Here is an 18,654-nt window from a genome sequence, read left to right on the forward strand (position 1 = left end):
AAAGGAGATGAGAAGAAAAGGGAGCAGATAACGTATTTGAAGAAATAATGGCTGAAAACTTCCCTAATCAGGGGAAGAAAGCAAATATCCAGGTCCAGGAAGCCCATACAGTGCCAAATAAGATGAACCCAAAGAGATCCACACCAAGTTATATTAAAATCAAAATATTATAAGTTAAAGATAAAGAGAGAGAACTCTAAAAGCAGCAAGAGAAAAACAACATTTTACATACAAGAGAAATCCCATAAGGCTATCAGTAGATTTTTTAGCAGAAACTTTGCAGGCCAGGCAAGGTTACTCTACCTGGCAAGGTTATCATTTAGAATTGAAGGATACATAAAGATTTCCAGATATGCCAAAGCTAAAGGAGTTCATCGCCACTAAGCCAGCCTTGTAAGAAATGTTAAAAAGACTTCTTTAAGTTTAAAAGAAATGGCACTAAATAACAAAAAAATATATGAAAGTAAAAATCTCACTGGAAAATATATAGTAAAGGTAGTGTAGTAATCACAAAACTAATATGAAGGTCAAAAGTAGTGAGAGTAACTAAAACTACAAAATCTAAGGGGTACATAAGATAAAAATATGTAAAATGTGACATAAAAAACAAAATGTGGGGGGAGTAAAAATGTAGAGTTTTAGAATATGTTCAAATTCAAGTTGCTATCAACTTAAAATAGACTGCTATATACATAGGATGCTATAGGTGAACCTCACAACAACCACAAAACAAAAACTTATAGTAAATACACAAAAGAAAATGAAAAAGGAAGCTAAACACGACACTAAAGAAAGTCATCAAAACACAAAGAGAAAAGGAGAAAAAGAAAGGAACAAAAAGGAACAACCAGAAAACAATTAACAAAATGGCAATAAGTACATATTTATCAATAATTACTTTAGATGTAAATGGACTAAATTATCCAATCAAAAGACATAGAATGGCTGAATGAATAATAATAATAAAAAAAGACTCATCTATATGCTCCCTATACGGGACCCACTTCAGAAGTAAAGACACACACACACTGAAAGTGAAGGAATGGAGAAAGGTATTCCAAGCAAATGGAAACGGTGTAGTGGCATTCATATCAAGCAAAACCAATTTTAAGACTGCAATAAATGACAAAGAAGAGCATTATGTAATGATAAAGGAGTGTGGGTCCCAGGTCTGGCTGTGATCCAGGCTCATGGCTAGGGACAGGACTCCTGATTTAAAATGTTACATTAATGTAGTAGGGCACCAGCACCTAACTTATGTATGACTCAGCTTATTGTTTATTACACATGTGGGGCAGAATGCCACTATCGTTCTCTGACATATGTGCAGAAGCACATGCTCTCCGCAACAAAGTTGGTGCCTGCCATTTCATTCTCATGCTGGCTCCTCATGCATTCTTTCAGCTGGGCATCTCACCACCAAAACCTTCCCTTCTTGATCAGCTCAGTGCTGACAAGGGGTCCATCCAGCAAGAAGATAAAGATTTATAAATGTACATGAACCCAACACAGGACCACCAAAATATATAAAGCAAAATGGGTGAAAGAGATCAAGAGATACAAACTTACAGTTATAAAATAAGTTAAGTCATGAAGCTAGAATGTATAGCATAGGAATACAGTCAATAATATTGTGTTAACCTTGTATGGTGATAGATGGTAACTAGATTTATTGTGATCATTTTTCAATGTATACAAATGTCAAATCACTATATGCATACATGAAATTAATATAATATTGCATGTCAATTATACTCAATAAAAAATTTTAAATTTCAAAAATAAAACAGTATTGCCTTTCTCCTGTTTTATCATCTTGGTAGGGACCAATATTTCAGCTATATTATGTGTTAAATAGTCATTTGTCAGCTACCTTGGGAACTTAGCCAAATAATATGCCTGCATATAAAAGAAAAAACATGTTCCAAACCAGCTTTTAAATATGCTTTTTTCCTTTTACCTTTTTATTTTGACATAATTCCAAAATTACAAAAATGTTACAAGAATTGTACAAATAATTCCCCTTACACTTCACTGGATTCCCCAAGAATGAACATTTGAAAGTAAGTGGAAAACATGATGCCATTTACCCCTTATATGAGGGTTCTCCTGAGAAACAAACCAGTGTGTGTGTGTGTGTGTGTGTGTGTACACACATATGTACATATACATACATATGTATATATATACACATATCTCTAAGATATGTATACATCTCTCTTGAGAGAGAAAAAGGGACAAAGAAAGAATGATTTTAAGGAAATGGCTCACAAAATTATGGGAGGCTGGCTGAAAATTCAGGTAAGAGTTGATGTGGCCGTCTTGTGTCTAAATTCCATAGGGCAGCAGGCTGAAAATTCAGGCTGACTTTCTATATTTCAGTCTTGGGGAGAATTCCTTCTTTAGGAAACCTAAGGTTTTATTCTTAAGGCCCTTCAATTGATTGGATGAGGCCCATCCATATTATGGAATATAACTTGAGTTACTCAAAGTTTACTACTTTAAATGTTAATCACATCTTTAAAATACCTTCACACCAACATCTAGATGGGTATTTCACCAAACAATTGGGCACCATAGCCTAGCCAAGTTGGCACATAAAATTAACCATCCCCAACCTTTAAAATTCTGCAGTGTGTATTTCCTTTAAAGGGATAGTATTTCAATAACCAAAGGAAAATTTGAAAAATCAGAAAATTAGCATCAGTACAATGCTATTATTTAATATGCTGACCTTATTCAGATTAAACCAATTTTTTTCAATAGCAAAAAATTTTCTAATTAAAAACAAATCTGCACATTCCAAAGTCAACAAGAAAAATGTTTAAAAATCAGAAACTGCCCCCAGAAAAATCAATTTTCATGATAGGATTGTTGATTTTTTTTTAAAGTTTTCTCATTGAGGAAATAAGAAGTTGGCAATTCTCCTATGGACTCACCCATTTTTTAAAAATTTGACCTTTAAAATACTGAAGTCTGGTACTTAGAGATTCCAGCTTTTTTCATATGCTCCAGGAAATTGTGTGTCTAATTCCTCAAACTCTCCATTTCTACTGGTCCCTTTTCTTCTACATAAATATGTTTAGGACTTCCCCATCTTCAAGCTAAGCAAAAGCAAACGAATCCTTCTCTAATTCCAACCTTTCCCTTTTGCCATGATCCTAGTTCTTCCCATAATAACTAAACTTGTAGAAAGTATCACCCACACCTGTTTTATTTTCCTGCCTTCCCATTCAGCTTCTCAATTATAGAAGACACTAAACCCATCTGCCTCCTTTCCCCTTGCTTGGATATCCCTTATTCTGTTTAGTTGCTTAGGGAAGGTAACCCCAACACAACCTCAGGAGAGGGGCTAAGATGAGAATGAATTTTAATTACCATGATGATTCTAATCCACTTGCCACTGATTGATGCAGAAAGAGGCAAAGGAACCAATTCTGGGTAGTGAGAAGAAAAGGGAAGTCTACAGGCAACACCTTTGGGAAAGATTTTCTTGTCCTCACAGTGAGGCTTCTGACAAGAACATTTTCTGCTCTATAAGAAGGTGATACTTGGTGCTGCTGCAGCCTCTCCAAACCATGAGGACACCTAGCCAAATAAGTGACTAAGAAAACTCAGCAACACTGTGACAGGTAGTTAGCGTTTAGCAAGATATCAACCATTAGAGAATTATACTGTCATTTCTCACCCTAGAATTCAAGGTAATAAAAAAAAAAATCTCTAATTTAAAAACTTTACTTCTCAATTTTAAATATATAATTATTTACAATATTATAAAAGCATTACTTCTTATTCCTCCCTCCTTTATGTTCCCTTTTTGTAAATTCTCAGTATTTCAATTATGCAATGTAAAATGAGCTATTACTGATGGTTATCTTAAGGATTTAACCACTAGGCGTGACATTACATGTAAGACAAATTGCCGGGTGGCATACAAATTAACTCTTAATAATAATTAATTTGTGTGCTGGAATGCCCTGGAATCTATCAGTTGATGGCAATGCTATGTTAGTCATGGATCCCAGCCTTTCAATTCAATATGAGTTATTTTAATATTTTTTCTAAGATTCTGTGCACTTTCTTATGTATGATCCTTTCAAAAGGCTGCCCAGCAGCTTGGTCTATGATTTTTCAGTAAAGATAGCAGTGGCATTTCAAATGGAAAAGCTTTTAAGGTTCAGAAATCATTTACGGGGAAGTGATTTTAATGAAGCGTTTCAGTAGTTGTTATTATCAAAGAATGTTGATTTGGATGTCTGCCTGGACTACACTTCAGGGAAAAACAAATTGTTAAAATACCTTGAGATTACATCGTCACGAACTCTTTTTTGTTTAGTGCTAAATTTTACCAGTAGATGTCACTGCAGTCAGACATTATTTTAGAAAAACAAAAAAAGGTGACCTCATTAGGATGAAAGGATGTCAGGAGGGAAAAGCAAACAAGTTCTTCCTTTTCTAAACATGTGCTCTTTTATTTAAGAAAACACAATAGGCATCTAACAAACATTCGTTGGGTGAGTTGATGAACAATCAATGTATATTAATTATTCTGCCTTGAAATATTTGTGACTGAGTAATGTTCTGATAGGAATGTGAGAAGAAAAGCTTCGGAATTTGCAAAATAAAAATGATCTCAGAGATCTGAGCAGACAAGTTTAGAAGAAAACAACCTGTCTAAAGTCCACTCATGAGAAAGGGGATGAGAATTCAAGCAATTCAATTTCATGGACATTAAATGCCAAAGAGGAGAAAGCGGGTCTTAGAGCTCCATGGGAAAGCGAAGCAGAAGGGCGTTTGTTCTGTCCTCCCTCAGTGAAATGGGGAAAGGGCAGGCTTTCCTGGCACCAGAGACAGACAAATTCTAACATCTGAAAGACAGAGCCAAGAAACAATTCCACTCTCCTTCAACACCCACTTTCCTTTTTAACCGAGGCTTGCCTACAGATGACATAAAGACATTAGGAAAACAGTTTATAAAGCTGGCAAATTATTCAGAGATTTGATACTGATTATATATGACAATATGTATTACATCCATTTTTAACACTTGTTAAGTGGCACACTCCATACTAAATCCTTTATCTAATTTATCCCTCCCAAAAGCTCTATGAGGCAGAAATTTTTTCACCTTTTTTTTAAAAAAAAATTAAATGTATTTGGGTGACATTGGTTAATAAAATTTTATAGGTTTCAATTGTATAATTCGATAATATGTTGTAGGTATATTGCATTGTGTGTTCATCGCCCAAAGTCAAATCCCTTTCCATCACCATATATTTGACCCCCTTTACCCTGTTCTACCTCCCTACCTTCCCCCTTTCCCTCTGGTAACCACTAAACTGTTGTCTGTGTCTATGTGTTTTTGTTTGTCTTCTTCATTTGTTGCTTTCAGTTTTATAATTGAAATGAGTGAAATCACATGGTTCTCAACTTTTTCTGTCAGACATTTCATTTAGCATGATAATCTCAAGATTCGTCCATGTTGTCACAAATGGCGGTATTTCATCTTTTCTTATGGCTGAGTAATATTCCATTGTATTTATGTACCACATCTTCTTTATCCAAACATCTATCAAAGGACACTTCAGTTGTTGCCATGTCTTGGCCACTGTGAATAATTCAGTGAACGCAGGAGTACATATATCTTTACAAATAAACGATTTTAAACTTTTGGGGTAGCTATCTAGAAAAAGAATTGCTGGGTCATATGGTAATTCTATTCTTAATTTTTTAAGAACCTCCATACTGTTTTCATAGTGGCTGTACCAATCTACACTCCCATTAGCAGCGTATAAGGGTTCCTTTTTCCACAAAACCTCTCCAACATTTGTTATTACTTGTCTTGTTGATAGTAGCCATTCTAACAGGTGTGAGATGGTATCTCATTGTGGTTTTGATTTTCATTTCTGTAATAGCTAGTGAAGTTGGGCATCTTTTCATATATCTGTTGGTCATTTGTATGTCTTTTTGGGAGAAGTGTCTGTTCAGTTCCTCTGCCCACTTTTAAATTGGATTGTTTACTTTTTTAGTTGTTGAGTTGTGCGAGTTCTTTGTATATTTGGATATTAGCCCCTTTGGGGAGATGTTGTTTGCAAATTTCTTCTCCCATTGGGATGGTCGCCTCTTCTGCTGATAGCTTCTTTTGCTGTGCAGAAGATTTTTAGTTTTATACGGTCTATTCACTTATTTTTGCTTTTACCTCCCTTAAAGCAGAATTTTTATTTTTGCTTTTACCTCCCTTAAAGCAGAATTTTATTTTTGCTTTTACCTCCCTTAAAGCAGAATTTTATGAAATGAAGTATCTGGAAAAATAGCAGGGTTGGGGTTTGAGAGTTTCAAAAACTTGTCCAAGATCACCCAGTTAAGGAATGAATGGTAGAACCAGATTCTAGCCCGGCCCTGTGTAAAGCACTCTGCCGTGTTCCTTTTAGTTATTCCAAGGCAACAGGCTTCAGTCAGGGTCTGACTTCAGATAAAATCCGGAGTCCACATTGTTTAGTTGACTTTGCCCCTTTCATTTTTAAAATCTTAATTATTGAACGATGCCTATAAACCAGGCACTCTGCTTTGTGCTAGAAAAAGGGGATGTAATGCCAAGAAAGCTGAGTGCTCTTAAGAGAACTTATATTTGAGTGGGGGTAGAAAAGGAGATGATTGAAGATGAGGAACTCGAATGAAGAAGGTCATCCAGCCTCTGTCCTCTCCTCACAGCCAATGAGGGTTTGGGGAAAGTGGAGAAGATTTGGAGCAGCTGCTGTAAAGAATGTGGTAGGTTAAACAATACGTCTGGAGAAGGAAGGGGTATTTCAGGATCCTTTTTTCCACTCCTCAAAATTAACTGAGCTTATTTTCACAAATTTTCTGAAACAAAGTTTACCTCTGGCTAGAGCTCAACCTTGAAGAACTCCAGCACAGAATTTAGTCTTGTCTCTTGAAAATTTGTCAGCACTTAAATTTTTGTTATTATGAAAATAGGTAATTGATATAACATTACATTAAGAAGGAGGCTGAAATACTTACATGACTTTCAGGTGTTAATTATCTACTCAACTTGATATTTCTTAAGGTTACCTCGCTTCTGAAATGAGGAAAACAATGAAGTAAGAAATGTTTTCAAAATCACAACTTGAAATCATGAGACAGACCTAACATTTAGGGGACATTTGTATCATCAAGGTACATGGATTTATTGCTCTAATCCTTGGGTTTTGAACAATGTCATCTGTCTGCTTTGTGTTTCTTCATAAATGTGTAGATATTTTCTGGCTCCATCAGGATGTTTTCATTTCTGCCTCCATTCCACTTAAAATATTTTGTTAAATATCTCATTGTATTTAATGTTTAGAAATCCTTTCCTTGAGACATTCCATCTTGCTTCTGGTGAGGGAGGTAAATCTGGTTGAGTGTTAATTACTGAAGGAATTTCTTCAGACCCAAATCTCCCCCCAAATATTTTGCCTCAGAGCAGTTAGAAAATGTTGCTCTGGAGAAATTATAGGATAAATATCTCTAAATCAAGACCTCAATAACCAAGTCCATAACTGGTATATTTTGCCAGAGAAGCCTTCGAAACTGTATAAATTCATTATTAAACTCCTAAACCAGAGGGAAAATTCCCAAAACAGAAAACACAGATGGCTAATAGATATAGGAGAAAATTTCAATCTTTCTATAAAGAAATAAAGAAAAGTACACTAACAGAGCAATGAGTTATTTTCACTTTAAGTTAAAGTTTTGGTTTGGGTTTTTTTTTTTTTTTTAATGAAATTACTCAATATTGACAAGAGGGTTCAAACTTGATGGCACTATGGTTGGGAGTATAAACTGGTAAAATCTTTTTAAAAATAAATTTGTAAGATTTATCATATCCTGTGGACCAATAACTCCATTTCTAGGACGCTTTCCTAAGAAAACAATCTGAACACAGAAAAAACATCTTCACATGAAGCTATTCCTTTTTATAATTTATAATAATAAAAATGTAAATAATTACTTCCCTGTTTGAATATATTAGGTTTTTTTTTAAAAAGCTACATTCATAGATTAGAATCGTATGCATTTCTTTACAATTATGTTTATGAAGATAGAATTTAAGGAAAATAATTGTGACATAATACAAGTGGAAAAAGCAAGGGAATAAATAAGTAAATATTATAAAAACATATACAGAGTATACATACATACATATACACACATATATGCGCACACACACATACATACATGTCCTTTCTGTAAAATGCCTAGATGATATCTGAGGTCCCAAATGTGAGTCTATAAAGTGAGTCTCCCAGTGTATTGTCATCACATAGGTCATCATTCTCTGGAAACTATAAAATGATGTCAGTGACACCACTCATATTCAGTCAGATTCCCTAGCAGCGGAGCCTGAGAAAGGGACTGGGGTGTGTGTGATTCACTGCAAAAATGCTCTTCAGGAAAAGCCTGTGAGAGCATGAAAGAAACAGACTGAGGAGGGGGAGAGAGGCAAGCAAGAATGTAGTTTCAGGTGAAAGTGTGTTTTGGCCTGATATCAGGGGTGCATTATAGGCGGTTCCCATCCCGAGAGCAGCCCAGTTCACAGGGGCCAAGCGCTGGGTGCAACAGCAAAGGAAAACTGGGCTGAACCCATCGTGTCTACTAAGCTATGTAGGGCCATTGCGAGGACTAAATGAGGTCGCCGTTGTGGCCCCACAAGACCCGTCAAGCTTTTTTACTTGCAATTGTCACTAGCTACTGATTTTTAAAGACCACGCCTCATTTCAAATACATACATAAATCTGACTCTTAGAGTGAGGGAACACAGTTGAGCCTTCCCTATCTGCTATGTGGTCTTCATTTCTCTGGAGCGTACTTTCCTCCTGGGTAAGATTAAGTGAGCGAATCCACAAAGGGTACTTAATCAGAGCCTGGACCTCTCCAGGAGTTGGATTGAAATTCAGCCTTCCAAGCAGTTTTCTAGAATGAAGATGCATGACTTTCACCAGATTCTTTAAGGAGAGGGTGACCCAGGAAAGCTGACTTCCAAGCTTGCTTCTACTCCAGCACTTGATCATGTGTGTGAGAGGAGACAGATCAAAGGAGGAAACTGAACATTACATTCTTTGTTCTGGTTTCATAAATACAGTCAGTTCGAAGGAGTCTTTGGTCTCATCTTCCCTCAACTCCCATTCAGACTGAGGAATATTAAAGGCAGGCTCCCAGACACACCAAATGATTCTCAAGGCTACATCTCCACTATTGCTCTGATTCATTTTACAGAGGAGGAAACTGAGATGCTGGTGCAGTGGCTCATCCAAAGTTCAACAGCACCTCCTTGTGGTGAGGGTCTAGATGGTCAAGACTTCTTGTGGTTGTCAAATGTCCTAGGGAACATTTTTGGATATTTCTATTTTAAAAAATATATACCTATTTTTCTCTTTCAAAAATTTTACTTTAAAAATTTAACAACTCAAAATGTTTAAAATATAAATGGAAGACTCAACTTCTCAGGTTACCTCTCTAGATGCTAAGTAGTACAGTGGATTCTTTTCTTTCTAATTTATTGGGATGACATTGGTTAATAAATTTATATAGGTTTTAAGTGTACAATTAATAACACATCATCTGTATGTTGCATTGTGTTGTCACCACTCAAAGTCAAATCTACTTCCATCACCATATATTTTATAGAGATACATAAAGATTTATTAGTTTGAGTGATTTTTATAATAATGAAATCATATTATACATACTGTCCTGCAACTTTTGTCTAAACAGTATATTGTGAGAAGCTTTTCATGTTTGAAAGATGTACCTCACTCATTCGAAAACTCTAATAAATACAACTCACACATATATCAAAGACCACTAATATGTTAATTTGAACTGCTAAATTAAACAGTTTTTTTTTTTTTAACAACATGGAATGAAACTTCTGCCATCTTGGATCAATTATTAAAACTTCTTATAAACTAATTATGGAGATTATGGCTTTGTACTGTTCAAAAAAAATTAAGAACCGTTTAGGACCACTCACATGAAATTATTTAAGTAAGCATGTTCCCAAAGCCCCAGGGGCTGCCCTCCATTAAATACCCAGCAAGGTCCAGGTCCATCTGCTTTGCACAAGCACTTATCACATCACGGTTATACACTGTGAATAGCAAAAGTGGGTATCAGCTGCCTCACCAAGATTAGATTGTATTACATAGAGGTTTAGCTCTTATAATTTTGGTATTCTACCTCTCTAACTTTATATACTTATAATCGAGTTTTATAAGTTTTGGACACTTAATGATTTAGCTTTTAATTTTATAAATGTTATTATATTTTGGTAGAGGTGAAATAAGTAACCTAAGAACTAGAAGCCAAACTAGATATAGATATATAATTATTTAATAAATCTGATTTAAAAAAAACATTTGAATAGCTTCAAATTGAGCTAACCAAGTTCAGTTTGGCAATACAGAAACACAATTGTACCAACCTTACAACATAAATAATATCTCAGGAGGGATATTTTACACCAAATATTCTTTTATTAAACCTATAAAACAGATGAAACTTTAAGTTTAAGTAAATGCTTAACTGACATAAGCAATGAATATCTGAATATTTTCAAAATGTCTTGGTTGACCATCTCATAATGTTATGATATACATCAGAAAAATATGTTACACCCAAGAACAGTATAGTACAGTTGTTAACGATTCCAGCTCTGGAGTCAGATCAGCCGGGGTTTGAATCTGAGCTTCATCATTAGCTAGATGACCTTGAGCAAGTATATCACCTTTCTGAACCTCAGTTTCTTCATCTCTGAAATGGGCTTATTAGCCCCCAAATAACAAAAATGTTGCAAGAATTACATATGATCAAGGAAGAGTTTAACACAATGCCTAATGCTGAATTAGCATTAAGGGTTAATACTGCTTTAAACAAAGGAGAGGCAAAAGTGGCCCAGGACCAAGGTGAGGGATGCTGTTCTCTGAGATCTTGCTGAGCCACAAGCTTGTGAGGACCTCCTTGTCTCATCTGCTTAAACCCTATATGTTGCGCTCTTAGCCACGTCACTGCATGATCTCACATTTCCAACAGGGAGATGCCCTTGATCAAATCTATTTTCCTTCTTTTCTGACATCTGCATGACAAAGGGAAAGAAGGTCTTAAGTTAAGTACAACTGTTAACAGTCAGAGCAAAGACTCCTGCTGCTGGCCTCTGAGGATAGAGAGGCTGTGATAGTAACCTGATCTGAAGGAAGAACTTTGTTCCCAGGCTAGAATTCATGATGAATTTATTTTGTCTTCTTTTTTATGAAAGTAATATGTATATTTTGTAAAGAAAGTGCGCAGAACAGATAAATTAAATATTAAATTTCCTGGCCCACCCCCAGTCCCTTGCTCCATTTTAACTACTGGTTTTGGGATCTTTTAGGGTCCTTTCTATCAGAGGTAGATTTGAATGGAATGACCTCATCCAAGCGTTTGTAAAGTCTGGATTCAAGATATGCTGAACCAAAGGGAACAAGAGGTTTCTGTGTTCTTCTGGTTTAGGCCAGTATCAGCACTAAGAATCAGCAGACAGAAGAATTCGAAAATGGAATTCTGGAATAAATGAACAGCCCGTAGTCGAAAGGGCCAATAGGGCCAGATGGACTGGGGTTGGCTTTTCTATTTATCCCTTACCTCACCCATCCCTGGAGTCCCTGGGTACAGCCAAACAGAGGATCATCATAAACCAGACAAAGGCCCACAGCTGGTCCAGCAAACGAGGCTTGGAAACTGAATTAGGAACCAGATAACCAGATCTCTTCCTGTTATAACCAGGCATCTGGCATGGTGACAGAATGAACTTGGCTCTGAATGGTCCAGACTTGTCACCTAGACAGACCCTTTGAAAGAGAAAGGAGTGAGTCCCCCTAGTGAGATGCAGGATTCCCCTAGTCAAGCCAGTCACATGCAAACTGGGAATTCGTCAAGACTCAACTCTTCTTCCCATAGACATACCAGTCAACTTGTGACTTACCTAGCAGGAATTTGGAAGCTGATTAAGGAAATGAAAGCAATCCAAGTTCATTTCATTATGGTCAGATGTCAGCAAAATAAATCTAGATTATCATTATGTATTTTTACCCACAGAGAGAACAACTTGGCATGGATTGCAAGATATTTAATTATAATTTAGACGTATCACAACAGTCAATGTTTTATTTCATTATGCCTTTACTTATTGGCATGCCAACATGACCACAGAAAATGTGAAGTTCCTGCCAATCCTTCACTGACCTCTTGTATTGTTAGGAAAAATAAAAATTAGCTGTATAGGAAAAAAAAAAGATCCATTTTCATAAGTAGCTTGCACATGATGCAGTAAGAATAATGAAACTAGAGAAGGAAAGGTGTATCTCCTTGAGCACACAAGCTCTTTGAATATTTTCTGCCTTTCAAAGGCTCTTCTCCCCACCTCTAAGTTACCCTTTCAAAATGACCCCTTTTTCAGGCCTTTCACTTCCCAGCTAGAGTGAGTTTCCCTTTTCTACTTCTGGCACGCCTTGTTCTTATTTATCTAATTATACTAGCTATGTGTTCTAATCATTAGTTTGACAGTCTGTCTCTCCTATTGGTCAATGAGCTCCTCAGAGGGCAAAAGATTGCAAGAAATTGCCTTGTTTATTACAGTACACCCACGAAAAGAAGTGCTATGCTGCAGTTAAAAGGAATAAGGATTCATTGGGCATCAGGGATATGAAAATCAAAGACACAGTGAGATACTACTTTACACCCAGAAAGACAGCTGTACTCAAGAAGTCAGAAAATAACAAATGTTGGCAGGAAATCAGAACCCTCATACATTACTGGTGGGATTGTAAAATGGTACAGCCACTGTGAAAAACAGTCCGGCAATTCCTCAACAAATTAAACAGAAATGATCCAGCAATTCCCCTCCTAGGGATATAGCCAAGAAAATTGAAAACATTTGTCCATACACTAACTTGTAAGAGAATGTTTATTGCAGTATTATTCATAATGGCTTAAAAGTGCAAATGACCCGAGGGTCCGTAACTGAAGAATGGAGCAACAAAATGTGGCACGTCCATAGGATGGGGTGTCGTCCATAGGATGGGGTGTCGTTTGGCAAGAAAAAGGACTGAAGCACTGAGGCATCGTACGACATGGATAAGCCTCACAAACGTTATACGTGAAAGAAGCTAGCCGCAAAATGATTCCATTCAAGTGAAAGGTCCGGAATATGCAAAACTATAGAGACAGAAGATATATTGGCGGTTTGTTGGTGGAATTGGGGGGAATGGCGAGTGACTGTTAAAGCGTACAGGGTTTCTTTTGAGGGGATGATGAAAATGTTCTAAAATGGATTGTGGTGATGGTCATACAACTCTGAATATACTAAAAGCCATTGAATTGTATACTTTAAGTGGGCAAATTGTCTGGTGTGTGAATTATATCTCAATAAAGCAATTATTAAAAAATATAAGATAGGGCTCTTTAATATCCAAAGGCATGATTTCTAGGATATAAAGTTAACTCAAATAAAGGCTTAGTACAAATTTATAATACATGTGCAAGAAATTAGATAAATTAAAATGTGCATGCATCAGATTATTTTTGCAAAAGGGTCACAAGAAGGATAAATCAGAAATTAATGATAATGTCCCCTACAGCGGTAGTCCCCAACATTTTTGGCATCAGTGACCAGTGCCCCTCGGAGAACCTAACGCCTGATGATCTGAGGTGGAGCTGAGGCAGTAATGCTAGCGCTGGGGAGCGGTGGCTGCAAAAACAGAAGCAGCTTCGCTTGCTCACCTGCTGTTCACCTCCTGCTGTGGGGCACAGTTCCTAGCAAGCCATAGATTGGTACTGTTCCGCAACCTGGGAGTTGGGGAACCCTGCCCTACAGAGGGAGAGTAGAAAAGGGGTGAAAGGGGAAGGGAAGGTAGTGTCACTCTCTGACTGAACCTTTTTGCATAGCCTCGACTTTTGGAACTATGCTAATGTTTTTACATATTTGAAAAATTAGATCACCAAGTTAGCAGGAAAACTAAAGTTAAATACAAAAAATAAAAATAAATATATTGAGCTGTATATCAAATGTATAATATAACTGCATGGGGAGAAACTAATTTAGGACTGAATGTATAAACATAGTCTCAAAGACTATTTTCCTCCGTACTGGCTTTGCTCTCTCTCTTAAGCTGGCTTTCCAGATGGTAGCCCCACATAGCTCTCTAGTTCAGCAGAAATAAAGATATTTTTGTTCAGATGTTCTATACACTTCTACTACTAAACATCATTAAACTGACTTGAGTGGTCAAAGAGGATGAAAAATGCTGATGGGCAGATCTAAGACGTGTAACCTTCACCCAAACCACATGGAATAAGAGTTTAATTAAGTTTAGTTCTCTAAGGAAAACCAAGATGCTGTTCTAGAAGAAGGGGAATTGGATGCTGGTCCAGCAAAGCCACAGATGTCCACTTCTGAATCATTGTGTGAACTCAGACATAAGAAACCAAAGACTCCCCATTGCTCCTCTGAGCTATCTTGGGTCAGGGCCAAAGGCTTGATCAAAAGTGGACAATCACTAGCTCCCAAGCCAGACTTGCTCTTCACTTAATTTCATGCTCCAAGGAAGCCCAGAAGGGAGAGTGTTCTCAAGTGTGACCTACATCCTGTGGAATGAGCAGCCTTAAATCTCTCAAAGCACAAAGACAACGTCATGCGGTGCTAAGACAGCATCACTGAGAGAGAAGTGCAGACAGATTCTTCCTTCTCTCCTTGTCCCCTGTGATTAGCTTCTCTGTGAGCCTCCTGACACAAAACCGATAGACACCACAAAGTCCCCAAAGTGAATCCCTAAAATCCAAGCTCTTTATCCTTGAGGTTAATTAACCTATGCTTCAAAATAAAATGTTGTAATTTGAAAGTCAAAGTAAAGAGAGTTCCTTTAATCTTTTTGAAAAACAGTGATAAGAAGTGATTTACTTACTCTAATGTGATCCATTCAATTGGTTACAATAAAGTCATTTTAATCACTCAAATAGCAGAAATTTTAGAAACTCGGTTCAAGGTCATTCGGGGGAGAGCTATGAGATTCCAAGAAGTGGGAAACATGGTCTCTGCTGTCAAGAAGCTATCACTGTAAGTCAAAGGGAGGGTTTACACACTGGAGACATTCATAAGGGTCTATTATAGTCCCTACATGCCAGAGGTGTGGTCAAACTTGAGTTCACTCCAAGTTCTGTGGATTCAAGGGCAAGGAAAAATCAAGGAAGATTAGAATGTGGGTTCAACAAGGGTAGATCCTTTTGCCTTTCTATTCACAGATATGTCCCCATGTCTAAAAGAGTATCTGGCACACAATAAGCATCAATAAATATATATCAAATGAAAGCATGGGCTGAGGAAGCCCAGAAAGGCCATCAGAGAAAGTTGGAGGGAAGTGAAGGCTGAGTAAGACTCAAAGAGGAGAAATGGTGGCAGAGAGGAAATTTAGAAAGGATGGGGACACGCTTCAGGCCTGAAAAGACATGGGGTAGCTGGCAGGATAAGGCAAAGCCAGGCTGCATTGGAACCAATGATTCATATTGGTATAGAAGGGGGGCTGTGGATGGTACAGAAGTAATGAGCTGTATAGGGCAGTGGTCACAAATCAGCAGCCCATGGGCAAAATAAGCTGGCACATGTGTGTTTTATTTGACCTCCCCAATGTTTTAAAAATTAGGAGATCTTATATAGCATCCAGATTTCTCTTGAAAAGTCAGAAGATCTGGCAACTCTGAGCCCACAATCTCACATGGCAACAATCGGCTGTAGCTGAGCAGCCTTACACAAGCAGATCCTCTTCAGTTCACTCCAGCCCAGCCACTCTCCGTCTTCCTACCCCTCAGCCAAGTCTCCCATTTATGTGATCTGAGAGTTCTGTAGGCATGCGAGCTTCTGGCAAGAACAGGAGGACTGTGACTTCCCCACGGTTACCTCTGAAAACCCACTTAGTGCCTCCTCCGGACCCTCTTGGTCTCTCCAACCTTCCTCTTTGCATCTTTTTGTGTTGTATTCTGTTCTCAGAAATTTTAGGTAAAATTTTTTTAAAAATTTTTTTGAAGAAGTAAAAGGGACCCAGAAGTTTGGCAAAACTAAGTTTATGCTTGAAAACTATATTTAAAAAAAAAAAAAAAAAGAGGTGAAAACAAATATGCCTCAAAGAATTCTTATAGTCCTGCATTAATTCAGTAATAGAACCAAAGGCCATTGATGATTCCCACTCCCTTCCCTTTCACTCCAACCCGCAACATCCTCGGATGACAGTCTCTTTAAGGACGTTGGTATGAATATTTTTGCCATCTTCCTTCTCTATTATTTTCAGAAACTTGACACATGCTGGATGCGGCAGGTGTGATTCTAATTTTAATATGGGTGGGAGTCCGCCTAGTCAACTATTCCAGAAGGGCTTTGGGAATTGTATCAGAGCACCAAGCCGGTTGGAGCATTGTGCTGCCTGAACAACAGCCCATTTGGGCAGAAGTCCATTGAGTGGGGGCCTCCTTCGAGCCAGTTAAACCCTGTGAGCTATGAGTGATTAAAAAAGAAAAAAAAAGTCGGCACCTGTTCTAGCTTTGGCAAGAACCCTAAAATAGACCAACCATTTATCACAAAAGCTGAACTTCAGTATTTGCAGCTGCTGACTTCCTTATCAAAAATCAATTTCTATTATATAACATACATAAATAGGATGGCCTTTCCCGCTTTCTAATTCACCACTTTTCTTCTCGATCAAAGAAATTTTTTGGAGTATTTTGTGTAGAGTTGGAGCTAGTGGGGAAGGTTTTACTTTTTTCTTTTTTTTTCTTTTTTCTTTTTTTTTTTTTACCTACCAAAAACCGCTGACCCACTAAAAAGAAGGAATCTACTTATTTAAAAAAAAAAAAATTTTTTTTTACATTGTCTGCTTTTAAAAGGAAGCATGAAGCTTACTGTTTATTGCTTTTGTTTTCCTTTTACAGGCAACCCACAAGATAATGAATAAAAAAATAAACGCAGGAACATAAAACTTTAGTCAATAAACACATTGATAAAACAGGCTTCATTTAGTATAATAATAAATATGGAGAGAAAGAGAAAATGAATGGCAGGAAAAGGACAGAGAGAGAAGAAAAGAGGAACAGAAATAACGAAGAGACAAGTGTACAAAAGATGGGAAGGGAAAAGCTAAGAGCCACCTCCTTGTTCAGACCACTCCCCAGGCTCCCAACAACCTGGTCCCCAAACCCAAATTACACCCTAACTGTGCATACACCATACCTCCTCAGCCTGGCTCCATGAGCCTCCAGCACATCTAGTCTATTCAATCTGTTACCTGATGCTATGGACCCAAGCCTTCTGGGCCGTCCTGATAAAATCAGCCACAGGATCTTCTTTCCCCAAATGTGTTTCAATTCCCTTGAGGATAACAGGCACACTCAGGGTAATAATGCTTCTGCAGGATTATTATTCATCTTATTTAATTATCTAGATCTTTTTGTAAAGTGTGCATGATTTTATTGGTTGCATTTTGGAGAGCTCAATTTTAGGAGCTCGGTAAAAGTACACACCTTGTGCTTTATAAATTCATCCATTCAACTAGCATTTCCTTATTTCCTATTGAATGCCATCTGAGAAACAGAAAATGACTGACTTAGGAGGGTATTTCTCACCTCCCACAACATAATTCTCTAGTACTCAGACCACTAGTCATTCTGTAAAAATACCTGGTGTACAGCCCTATGATTTCTTTTATTTAAGTAAATGCAAGTCATCAATAGTGAAGTTAGCTAAACCTTGGGAATAAAACAATATTCCTTAAACTTCACCCACAGAAATAGGATGCTGTAGAATGTGTGTATTTTTAAAAAAATAGTTTGATTTGAACTGTAGAAAAAAATGTTAAAAATTCGTTCTGAAAAACAATAAGGAATTATAAGCCATCAATAAAGTAAATAAATTCATCACTCCCTTCCTGGCACCACTCCTTCTTGCTCCCATTGATTCCGCAGTGTCTCTTGGTAACAAAGCACATAGAGAGAGAGCAGAAGTTAAAAATAGATAAATTGATTCTAAAGTCTGTGAACTCAGTAACTTATTTTCCTCTGCCTGTCCTTTGATGTAGGCAGGGACTCACAAATCAGCTTCTACTGCTCATCTCAATCACTAGCTTTCCAGTTATATTAGATATAGCTTTCCAGTTATGTCCGATAATGCTTTTATGGCCTGGCATACTTATTGTCAAATACAATTACTGGTTAATCTCATGGCTGTCTCCTCTCATAAAGAAAGTTTTTATAAAACCAGATATAACTGTGTCAGATCTAGCCTCAGAGCTCAAGCTCCTCCCCAGCCCCTGGTCCCAACAGTGAGGATTGGGTAATGCTCTCAGCAGACCTGGGTGACCTCTTCCCTGGTTCCATTTATGTTCTGAAGTCCAGTAGTGGAGTCAGATGTTCCTTTGAATACTATTATGAATTCGGTTAATTTTATGACCTATTATAAGTGTAGCAGAATGATTTGTCTGAAAAATCACATCATGTCTTTGCTCAGAATCCTCCAGAGGTTGTCCATCTCGCTCAGAGAAAAGCCACAGTTCTTCAGTTGCCAACAAGTCACCCCAACATATCCCCACTCAATCCTTC

The sequence above is a fragment of the Rousettus aegyptiacus genome, unplaced genomic scaffold (assembly GCF_014176215.1).
Source record: "Rousettus aegyptiacus isolate mRouAeg1 unplaced genomic scaffold, mRouAeg1.p scaffold_m13_p_6, whole genome shotgun sequence".
Taxonomy (NCBI): domain Eukaryota; kingdom Metazoa; phylum Chordata; class Mammalia; order Chiroptera; family Pteropodidae; genus Rousettus; species Rousettus aegyptiacus.